Raw genomic sequence first — 10,184 nt, 5'->3', positions numbered from 1 at the left:
CTGCCTGGTTATACCAGGTCCGTTTGTGGCCTTGGCAATAATCTATAGGCATGAGGGATGAAAAAATTCTGGAAGTGAGCTGAACACCTAGGAATACAAAGTAGACATACTGAACTCAGTTTTTCTCTCTGACTTCCCAATAATTTCCAAGCCGCCTTGGAAGCAAAAAGTTTCTTGTATGTTAGTGTTAGCATGAAATAAAGGTTCCATGTGGAAACTGGGAGATCTGATGTTTGTTTCCTTTTTAGGCAGAGAGAGTTATGAGGCCGATATATATTATACTCTTGCCTGAAAGAAACAGCATAGGTGTCAAAGGCACGATCAGCCTCCAGAGGAAAGGAGAAAAGAAAAGAAGAATGTATAATGGTCATGAAAGACAACCCATGGGGATACACATAAATGGAATTTTGCACTAGCAGGTGAGGACAAGAGGCAGGAAAAAAGAGGGTTACATACAAAAGTTAAAATGGATCATAGATTTGATTATAAGTGGTATTTAGAGGGAAATGGGTATGCGGCATGAGGAAGGGTCATAGATCTGGGAATATAGCGCCCTGTTTTGAAAAGCCAATTTTAAGTCTAATTCTAGCCAGGTATGTGTGAGCATAAGAAATAGGATAGTGGTACAGGCATATGTTGGAGATATTGCTGGTTGGTCCAGGCCACCACAATGAAGTGAATATCACAGTGAAGAGAATCAAATGATTTTTTTGTTTTCTAATGCATATAAAAGTTAGGTTTATAGTATAGTCTATTACAAAACACTGTGCAAAAACACTGTCTAAAATATGTATATGTGTGCAAAACACTGTCTAAAATATGTATATGCCTTAATTTTAAAATATTTTATTGCTAAAAAAATGCCAAGAATTATGTGAACTATCAGTGAGTTGTAGTCTTTTTGTTGATGGAGGTCTTGCCTTGATGTGGATGGCAGCTGACTGACCACAGTGTTGGTTGCTGAAGGCGAGAGTGGCTGTGGCAATTTCTGAAAGTAAAGCAACAATGAAGTTTGCCACATCAATCGACTCTACTTATCATGAATGATTTCTCTGTAGCATGTGATACTGTTTGAGAGTATTTTACCCACAGTAGAACTTCTTTCAAAATTGGAGTCAATCCCCTCAAACCCTGATGCTGTTTTATCACTGGAATTTACATAATATGTTAAACCCTTTGTTGTCATTTCAAAAGCCTTCCCAGCATCTTTACCAGGAGTAGATTCCATCTCAGAAAATCACTTTCCTTGCTCATCCATAAGAAATATCTCCTCATCCATTAAAGTTGTAGCACAAGATTGCAGAAATCCATTCCCATGTTTAGACTCCACTTCTAATTCTAGTTCTCTTGTTATTTTCACCACATCTACAGTTAATTCCTCCACTGAAGTTTTGCACCCTGCAAAGTCATCCTTAAGGCTTGGAGTCAACTTCTTCCAAATTCCTGTCATGTTGATATTTTGACCCCTTCTTAATGGCATCTAGAATGGTAAATTCTTTGGGGCACCTGGGTAGCTCAGTTGGTTGAGCGTCCGACTTCGGCTCAGGTCATGATTTCACAGCTCATGAGTTCAAGCCTCACGTCGGGCTCTGTGCTGACAGCTCAGAGCCTGGAGCCTGCTTCGGATTCTGTGTCTCCCTCTGTCTCTGCCCCTAACCCACTCGCATTATGTCTCTGTCTCTCCCCCAAATAAATAAACATTAAAAATAATTTAGAATGATAAGTCCTCTCCCGGTTTTCAATTTACTTTGCCAGATCCATCAGATGAATCACTATCTATGGCACCTATAGCCTTATAAAATGTGTTTCTTAAATAATAAGACTTGAAAGACAAAATTACTCATTGATCCATGGGCTGCAGAATAGATGTTGTATTGGCAGGAATGAAAACAACATTTATCTCATTGTACATCTCCATCAGAGCTCTTGGGTGACCAGTGCATTATCAATGAGCAGTAATATTTTGAAAAGAATTTTTTTTTATTCCTGATGAGTCAGTGTCAACAGTTAAAATATTCAGTAAACCATGTTGTCAAAAGGTGTGCTGTTATCCAGACTCTGTTGTCCCCTTTCTAGAGCACAAGCAGAGTAAATTTAGCATAATTCTTAGGAGCCCTAGGATTTTTGGAGTGGTAAATGAGCATTGGCTACCATCTAAAGTCACCAGCTGCATAAGCCGCTAAGAAGAGAGTCAGCTTGTCTTTTGAAACTTTGAAGCCAGGAATTGGTGGCATCTTCTTCCAATAGAAAACTGTTTAAATCCATTGAAAATCTTTTCCTTAGTGTAGCCACCTTCATTTATTTCCTAGCTAGATCTTTTGGATTACTTGCTGCAGCTTCTATGTCACCACTTACTGTTTCACCTTGCGCTTTTATGCTATGTAGTAAGATTCTTTCTTTCTTTAGGTAAAGTTTTTATTTAAATTCCAGTTAGTTAACATACAGTGTGATATTAGTTTTGGGTGTACAGTAGAGTGATTCATTGTTTCCATACAACACCCTGTGTTCATCACAACAAGTGCACTCCTTAATCCCCATCACCTATTTCACACATCCTTCCACCGGCCTCCCCTCTGGTAACTGTCAGTTTGTTCTCTATAGTTAAGAGTCTATGTATTTATTTAAACCTCATGAACCAACCTCTTTCAGCTTCCAACTTCTATTCTGCAGCTTCCTCACTGCATTCAGCCTTCATAGAATTGAAAAGACTTAGAGCCTTATTCTGGATTAGGCTCTGGTTTAAGGGAATGTTGTGGCTGGTTTGATCTTCTATCGGACCACTAAAACTTTCTCCCTATCAGCAATAAGGCCATTTCACTTTCTTATCAGTTGTGTGTTCACCGGGGTAGCACTTTTAATTTTCTTCAAGAATTCTTCTTTTGTATTCATAACTTGGCCATTTGGCACAAAAGACCTAGTGTTTGGCCTACTAGCTTTTGACATGCCTTCCTTACTAAGCTTTATCTTTTCTAGCTCTTGATTTAAACTGAGAGACATCCACACTTTCTTTCACTTGAACACTCAAAGAACATTGTACAGTTGTTAACGGACCCATTTTCAATATTGTTGTATCTTAGACAATAGGGAGACCCAAGGAGAGAGAGAGAGAGATCGAGGACAGCCAGCTGGAGGAGCAGTCAAACTTACGTATCATTTATTGATTAAGTTCACCATCTTATATGGGCACAGTTTGTGGTGCCTCAAAACAATTACAATAGTAACATCAAAGATCACTGATCACAGATCACCATAACAAATAGAGTAATAATGACAAATTTGAAATATGGTAAGAATTACCAAAATGTAAGTCCATGGCACCAATGGACTTGCTTGATGCAGTGTTGCTGCAGACCTTCAGTTTCAAGAAAGAAAGAAAGAAAGAAAGAAAGAAAGAAAGAAAGAAAGAAAGAAAGAAAGAAAGAAAAGGCAATATCTGCAAAGTGCATTAAAATGAAAAAAGAAGTTCAGTATAATGAGGTATGCCTGTATATCAATAGATTGTTTTGCTTACATTTTGTTGAAACTCAGACTGTTTCATTCTCTCAAACTTGATATTGCCGGGGCTATGTGTTTTTGTAGTCAGTGCTAGCAATGTGTTTTAATTTTATAATTAGAACCTTATGGGTTGCCTGGGTAGCTCAGTTTGTTGAACATCCGACACTTGATCTCAGCTCAGGTCATGATGTCACAGTTTGTGGGTTCAAGCCCTGCATCTGGCTCTGCACTGACAGTGTGGAGCTCACTTGGGATTCTCTCTCTCTCTCTCTCTCTCTCTGTCCCTCCTCTGCTCATGCTCTCTCTCTCTCAAAATAAATAAACTTAAAAAAAAAAAAAAGAAACTTGACAAAAATATTTGCTTTGGTTGATATCTCCTACTCAATTTTTCAAGATCCAATTCAAATGCTGCCTTCTTTGTAAAATTGCCCCTGCATCTTCTTTTACAGAGTTATGGGTTTACTGTTTGATGGTTTTATGCCATTCTATTTACTTTCTTAATATTTATCTCTCCCACAAGAGTATTATCTTCCTGAAGATAAGATATGTATCAAATGTCTCTTTAAATGTCTAGTGCCTAGAATAGGGTCTAATAATTACTGAATAAATGTTTGCTGAATTAATAAAGACATAAATGAATGAAACTTAGCCACAATATAGCATGGATAATGATGGAGTCAAAAAAAAACGCAACACAATTTATTTCCATTTACTCTTTCCTTCCTGGTTTTAAATATTAGTAGTCACAAGGGTGAATAATAGTACATGATATAAATCAAAGCATGATGAACCTATCTAATGTATGTTCAACATACACATGTAAATCACTATACATGTGCATATGTTTATGTATTTAGAAAATTTCAACACCTGTTAGTTATTGTGTAAACAATGTCACTCACCGTTGTAGAATTTGCAACCTATCATAATTGTTCAAGTCAACCATATAATCGAAGTGAGGGAATTCAGCAGAGACATATAAATATTTCTGTACTGGAAAAATAGTTATGCTTGTACTAGTCTATAGGTGCATTAATACAGGATTCTGAACACTGAATTTTTTTAAATAGAAGAAGCAAAAATGATGTTAATTCACATGAACACATTAAAAGTTTTTAAATGATTATTAATGTCTTGTTAACAGGCATAGTGTTGTCTACATTACCTGATGGTGTGGGGCAGAGTATCCTGGGATGCCTCCCCAATACTTTCATCAAAGAGCAGATTATTGTTATGCAATCCATCGTATTTTGCATATGTAGGGAGCCCATGCCTTTGATACTGTGATAGATATACATTCTAGCATGGGCAGTTTGGAACAAGCAGCCCCTCCCTTTCAGCCTTATAGATGTGATAATAAATCCTACTGAGCTTTCTGCAGGGTCTGTCATCCCTATGCACTGTTAAAAGTAAATCCGTCTCAGTGACAGGAGACGTGAATCTCATAGAACCAGACCATCGTTAACATTTCTAAAATGCTTTAGGCTCCTTTGAGATAAAAGAAATGTTATAAATTTTGTTATGATTATCTTTTTTTTCTTTGAGAGAGAGATTGTTATTCATAGAATATACTTTTTTTCTCCTCCCGGAAAATATTTGTCATGTTGATGCATTTTCCAGTCTCTGCCAATGAAGAAAAATGTTTGCATCTCTTTCTCCACAAACTGTGGGTGGGAAGAGACTTCAAATTGAATTAAGAACACATCAGTGAGCTCCAAATAAATGATTCAGCCTGAAGGCTGAAGTGTTACCTTTTATTCTATGGCCTATAATTGACACAAAGTGTGTGTAGAGTAATTCATAAAACATAGACTATCCAATAGTGGAATATTTTATTATAATGAAGGATCATTATTTTTTACAGTCAAAAAGAAGCTCCAACACCCTGATCATTAAGCAACATTACATATTTTCAGTTGAAGAGTAAGATTATGGGCTGAGAGCACATTTTAATCAGATTTAATAAGTTAATATTTATTGTTTTCTGAATTCAAAGAGACTGAAAACTTCTCATAATGAATTTTGTTTTATATTTGTTCTAACTTAGACTTGTCAAGAGTAAGAAATCGTGCCCTATCTTCCAGAAAATTATTAAATGTTGTACATTTAGAGAGGAGAACACTATAAATGATCTAATCCAACAAAAAAAAAAACTTAATGGTAATAATAATAGTTATACATACTACCTATAATGTACAGGACTCAGCTTGCAAAACTACTATAGTGCAATCAAGCCTGCAAGTCTTCCAGAACAGTAATACTGTTAATGATTCAAGGTACTTCTCATTATAAAGGATTGTAATAATCTTAGCAAAAAAATTATTTAATATAAACAGTGTTGAAATCTTAAGGAATGAAAATAGATGAATACAAAACAATACTTGATTCTGGATATATAAGCAGCTGGCGTGATTTTCTATCTATCATTTCATACTAGTTAAGGTTTTATTAGGAAAAGTGCACAATGGGGTTAAAGAATTTATTTTGGGTATTTTTTGTTGTTTTAATAATTAATATTATAAATAAAGTAAATATGATCAAGATATTATTTAAGGGGGTGTCTGCATGGCTCAGTTGGTTAAGCATCTGACTGTTGATTTTGGCTCAGGTCATGATCTCAAGGTTCATGAGTTTGAGCCCTGCTGACAAAGTAGAGCCTGCTTGGGATTCTCTCTCTGCCCCTCCCTCTCTACTCTCTCTCTCTCTCTCAAAATAAATAAATAAACTTTAAAAAAAAGATATTATTTCAGAATATAGCCTGTCTTTCATCCTTAGTTGTGTTAAATTTTAACCTATATAGGTTTTGTTTATCACAGAAACAATTACCATTCTAAAGGCAGAGAAATTCTGGATAGAAGAAAAGGTTATCTTTGTGTTGCCATAAATAAAATTCAAAACAACATAAAAATAGGGGACTAAAGCATGTTTTCACCTCTATAACTTGTCTACGTCATCATATTTCTGGTTCTCATAATTCCTTCTACAACTCACATTTTTCACTTACCCAAGTTATGATTCGTTGGTTGAAACTCATATATTTTACAATGACATTATTTGTCTAACATGTGAGACTTTGGGTGAGCTATGCCTTCAGACTTGAGATTACTCTTGTTTCAAGCATCCCTGTCCTCTAGGTTCGTTTCAGCTCTAAAATTCCATGAGACTACAGTGTCACTATGCGTAGAAAGAATTTTGAATTAGATTTTAATTGAACTGGTCGAAGGATAGACTCATGCCAACAATAATGATGATAATAAGTATTTGCATATATATGCAATATACATATATATTTATAGTATTTATCATATATAAATTTATATGTATATATATATAATATACATAAATCTGCTCTGTGTAGGTTGCTATACACAGACATCTCACATCTATGTACTATATACATTCATATATATATTCCAAATGATCCACTTAAATAGTTTTGGGAACTTTCTGTAAATGAGATTTCATGTTTTATTGTAAAACTGATTTGGCGGGAAGGGGAGAACGTATGGTTGTAGAAATACTGGGCAGTAATCTGCCCAACAGAACACTGGAAAAGCTCTGATCTCTAAGCCCTAGGAAGCATGGTTGGTGGAGGTGAGAAGTAGAAAAGAAAACAGGATTAATTGAAGGTTTCTATATAGATGGGAAAACTGTATATGCTTGTATGACACTTCCATCATGTTACCCTTACATTGTCTCTATAACCATCCTTATGTTACACCTCTCCACTCTATCCCCAATCAATACCTAGAAAATAGGGATTATTTCCTGGACTCTACACCCAGAAAAACACTAGCCTTTTTCTCTAAAGAAATTAAATAAGATTTGTAATTCTTGAAATAATTAAGCCCCTTTTTTATTCAAATGATATCTGTAGCATAGCAATTTAACAGGATGCTAGAAAACAATAAATGGCTTCAAATATATATCTTCAAAAAAAGATATATTTTAACCTAAAATCCTTTATCTTCCCAAAGCATAAATAAATGTCCAGAAAAAAAAAAGTTTACAATTGTACAAAGTTGTGAAAAAGTGACTTACCCTGACTTTTATTTGGAAATTCTTTGAAGTTGTACTTCAATGAGATAAATTTGGAAATCAAGAAAGAGGGAGACATGGGTTTTAGGAATGATGTATATAATGCAGGGTGGCCAAGATGTTGTGTCTAAAATGAAAGCTCTGGAACAGACCTAGAGAGCAACCTACACAGTATAGGAAGATGTGATCAGTGGAAGAAAAGCAGCTTGAGAGACAAAAAAAAAAAAAAAAAAAAAAAAAAAAAAAAAAATAGAATCTATAGTATGTTTAACAGCTTTAAAATTTGAGGATGTGGCAATGGCAAATAATGCCAAAAAACAAGATTTTAAAACTCTATGAAAAATAAATAACAGAGATCATGACTCAGTGATTTTCTGTGATCTTAGTGAAATGCTCTATTTAGTGGCCATTTTCATGAATTTAGAACATGTATTGTTTTGCTGCGATTGTCATAACAAATTATCACAGTCCAGATAGCTTAAACAACTGAGAGTTGTTAAGAAATTGTGCCCTATCTTCAAGAAAATTACAAAATGTTGTAGATTTAGAGAGGAGAACACTAAAAACCGAGAGAACACTAACTATGATCTAATCCAACACAGTTATAATCTCACAGTACTGGATGCTGAAGTCCAAGACTAAGATGTTGGCAGGGTTACTTCCTTCTGAGGTCTATCTCCTTGGCTTGGTCTTTTTGCTGTGTCTTTACAGGATCTTTCGTGTGTGCATGTACATCCCTTGTGTCTCTTTGTGTGTCCAAATTTCTCCTTCCTAAAGGCACACCAGTCAGGCTGGATTAGGACCCATCTTCATGGCTTTGTTTTTAAAATAATCACCTCTTTCAAAGACTATCTTCAAATACAGTCACTTTCTGAGGTACTGGGGGTTAAGGCTTTGACATATGTATTTTAGGAGGAATAAAATTCAATACAGTAGGAACTTTTTGGTAAATAAAATGTAATCCTCACACATTAATGCAAATTAACAGTTTTAAGATTTTAAGTCATTTTTTGGTCAAAACTTAGAAGATACTTTTGTGTTTCCTCAAATAGAATTATACTCTTAAAAATAGGAAATCACAAGATATTACATAAGTGATGAAAATAATGATGATATTCAATAATGCAAAAGTAATAGAAAACAAAATGTATACTAGCAGATGCTGAATAAAAGAGAGATAGGATAAGTTTAAACATTGTTTTGATATTGGAGAGTAAATGGAATATTTCTGTGGTTGATGAATCAATAAATAAAATACACTATTTTACCTGGAGTTTGAGATAACCTTTTGAAAAAATAAAAAAAAATTAATATGACAGACTAGCTGGAGTAAGATTGAGAAAATGAAAATATAGGGTAAGCTATTTATTTATATCAAAAACACTTCTGAACATTTTGATACATTACTGTGTAACTGTGATAAATATAGCAAACAGTACTTACTATTGTTAGCATTTCATTATTATATAATATATGGGTATGGTTTACTCTGGGAATATATTAATACTTTTAATTCTATCATCCATCATTTTGGATTTAAAGTGCATTAGGCTTTTAATAGACATAGGTTTAGTTGTCTTTTTTTTCTTTAAATGTTTATTTTTGGGAGAGAGAGAGAGAGAGAGAGCAAGCAGGGGAGGGGCAGAGAGAGGGGGACAGAGGATCTCAAGCAGGCTCTGAGCTGTCAGCACAGAGCCCGATGTGGGACTCGAATTCACAAACTGTGCGATCATTATCTGAACCAAAGTCAGCTGCTCAACCGACTAAGCCACCCAGTCACCCAGTTTAGCTGTCTTAGAAATGAATCAAAGTTTCCAAAAAGAAAAGGAAATATGATCTTTAAATGAAAAACAAAATAAATATATAAAATAGTGTTTTGGTTTCTCTTGGTACACTTAAAAACTTGGCTTACATGATTATTTCCTAATAAAATATAAGGAAAAGTGGCAAATATTTCACAGCATAATTAAACATATTTTATTATAGTGCTTATTTATTTGTTTTATTTTAAATCCAGTGTAGTTAACATCCGCTGTTATATTAGTTTCGGGTGTACAATTAAGTGACTCAACAATTCTACACATCACCTGGTGCTCATCACTGTAAGTGTATTCTTAATCCCCATCACCTATTTCACCCATCCGCCCACCCACCTCCCTCTGGTAACCATCAGTTTGTTCTTTATAGTGCTTAATTTTTTGTTAAAAAAATATGATGACTAGCTTGCTATCATGAGCAATCTTTAGTTTTTAAAATATTTTTCTCTTAGTAGTTAACTTCTACTATGTTATTTCTTTATCCTCTTGAAATCCTTAATAGTTTAAAATTTTTATCAACTACTTAAGTCTTAAATTTCTCCAAATATTGATTTCACATTTTATAAATTACCTAAGCCTTTAATGCATAGGTTATCATATTCTGGTTATATAATATCTGACGTAAAGTAGTTTAGTAAGGAATAAAAAGCATAAATCATTTATAGTATATATATATACATATATACATATACGCATGTATGTATATACATGTGTATACATATACATGTATACATACATACATATATGTGTGTATGTATACATGTATATGTATACATATATGTGTGTGTGTGTATATATATATATATATATATATATATATATAATCTGTTAGAG

General features: G+C 34.2%; 1 pseudogene; it reads right to left on the bottom strand.

The window, feature by feature from the left end:
- Positions 1-836: 836 nt before the first annotated feature.
- Positions 837-3,032, bottom strand: LOC107180943 (annotated as a pseudogene).
- Between the last annotated feature and the right edge of the window lie 7,152 nt (positions 3,033-10,184).

Source organism: Panthera tigris, chromosome C2 (assembly GCF_018350195.1).
Source record: "Panthera tigris isolate Pti1 chromosome C2, P.tigris_Pti1_mat1.1, whole genome shotgun sequence".
Taxonomy (NCBI): domain Eukaryota; kingdom Metazoa; phylum Chordata; class Mammalia; order Carnivora; family Felidae; genus Panthera; species Panthera tigris.
The sequence above is the reverse complement of the archived record's forward strand: the minus strand, read 5'-3'. Positions and strand labels throughout refer to the sequence as shown.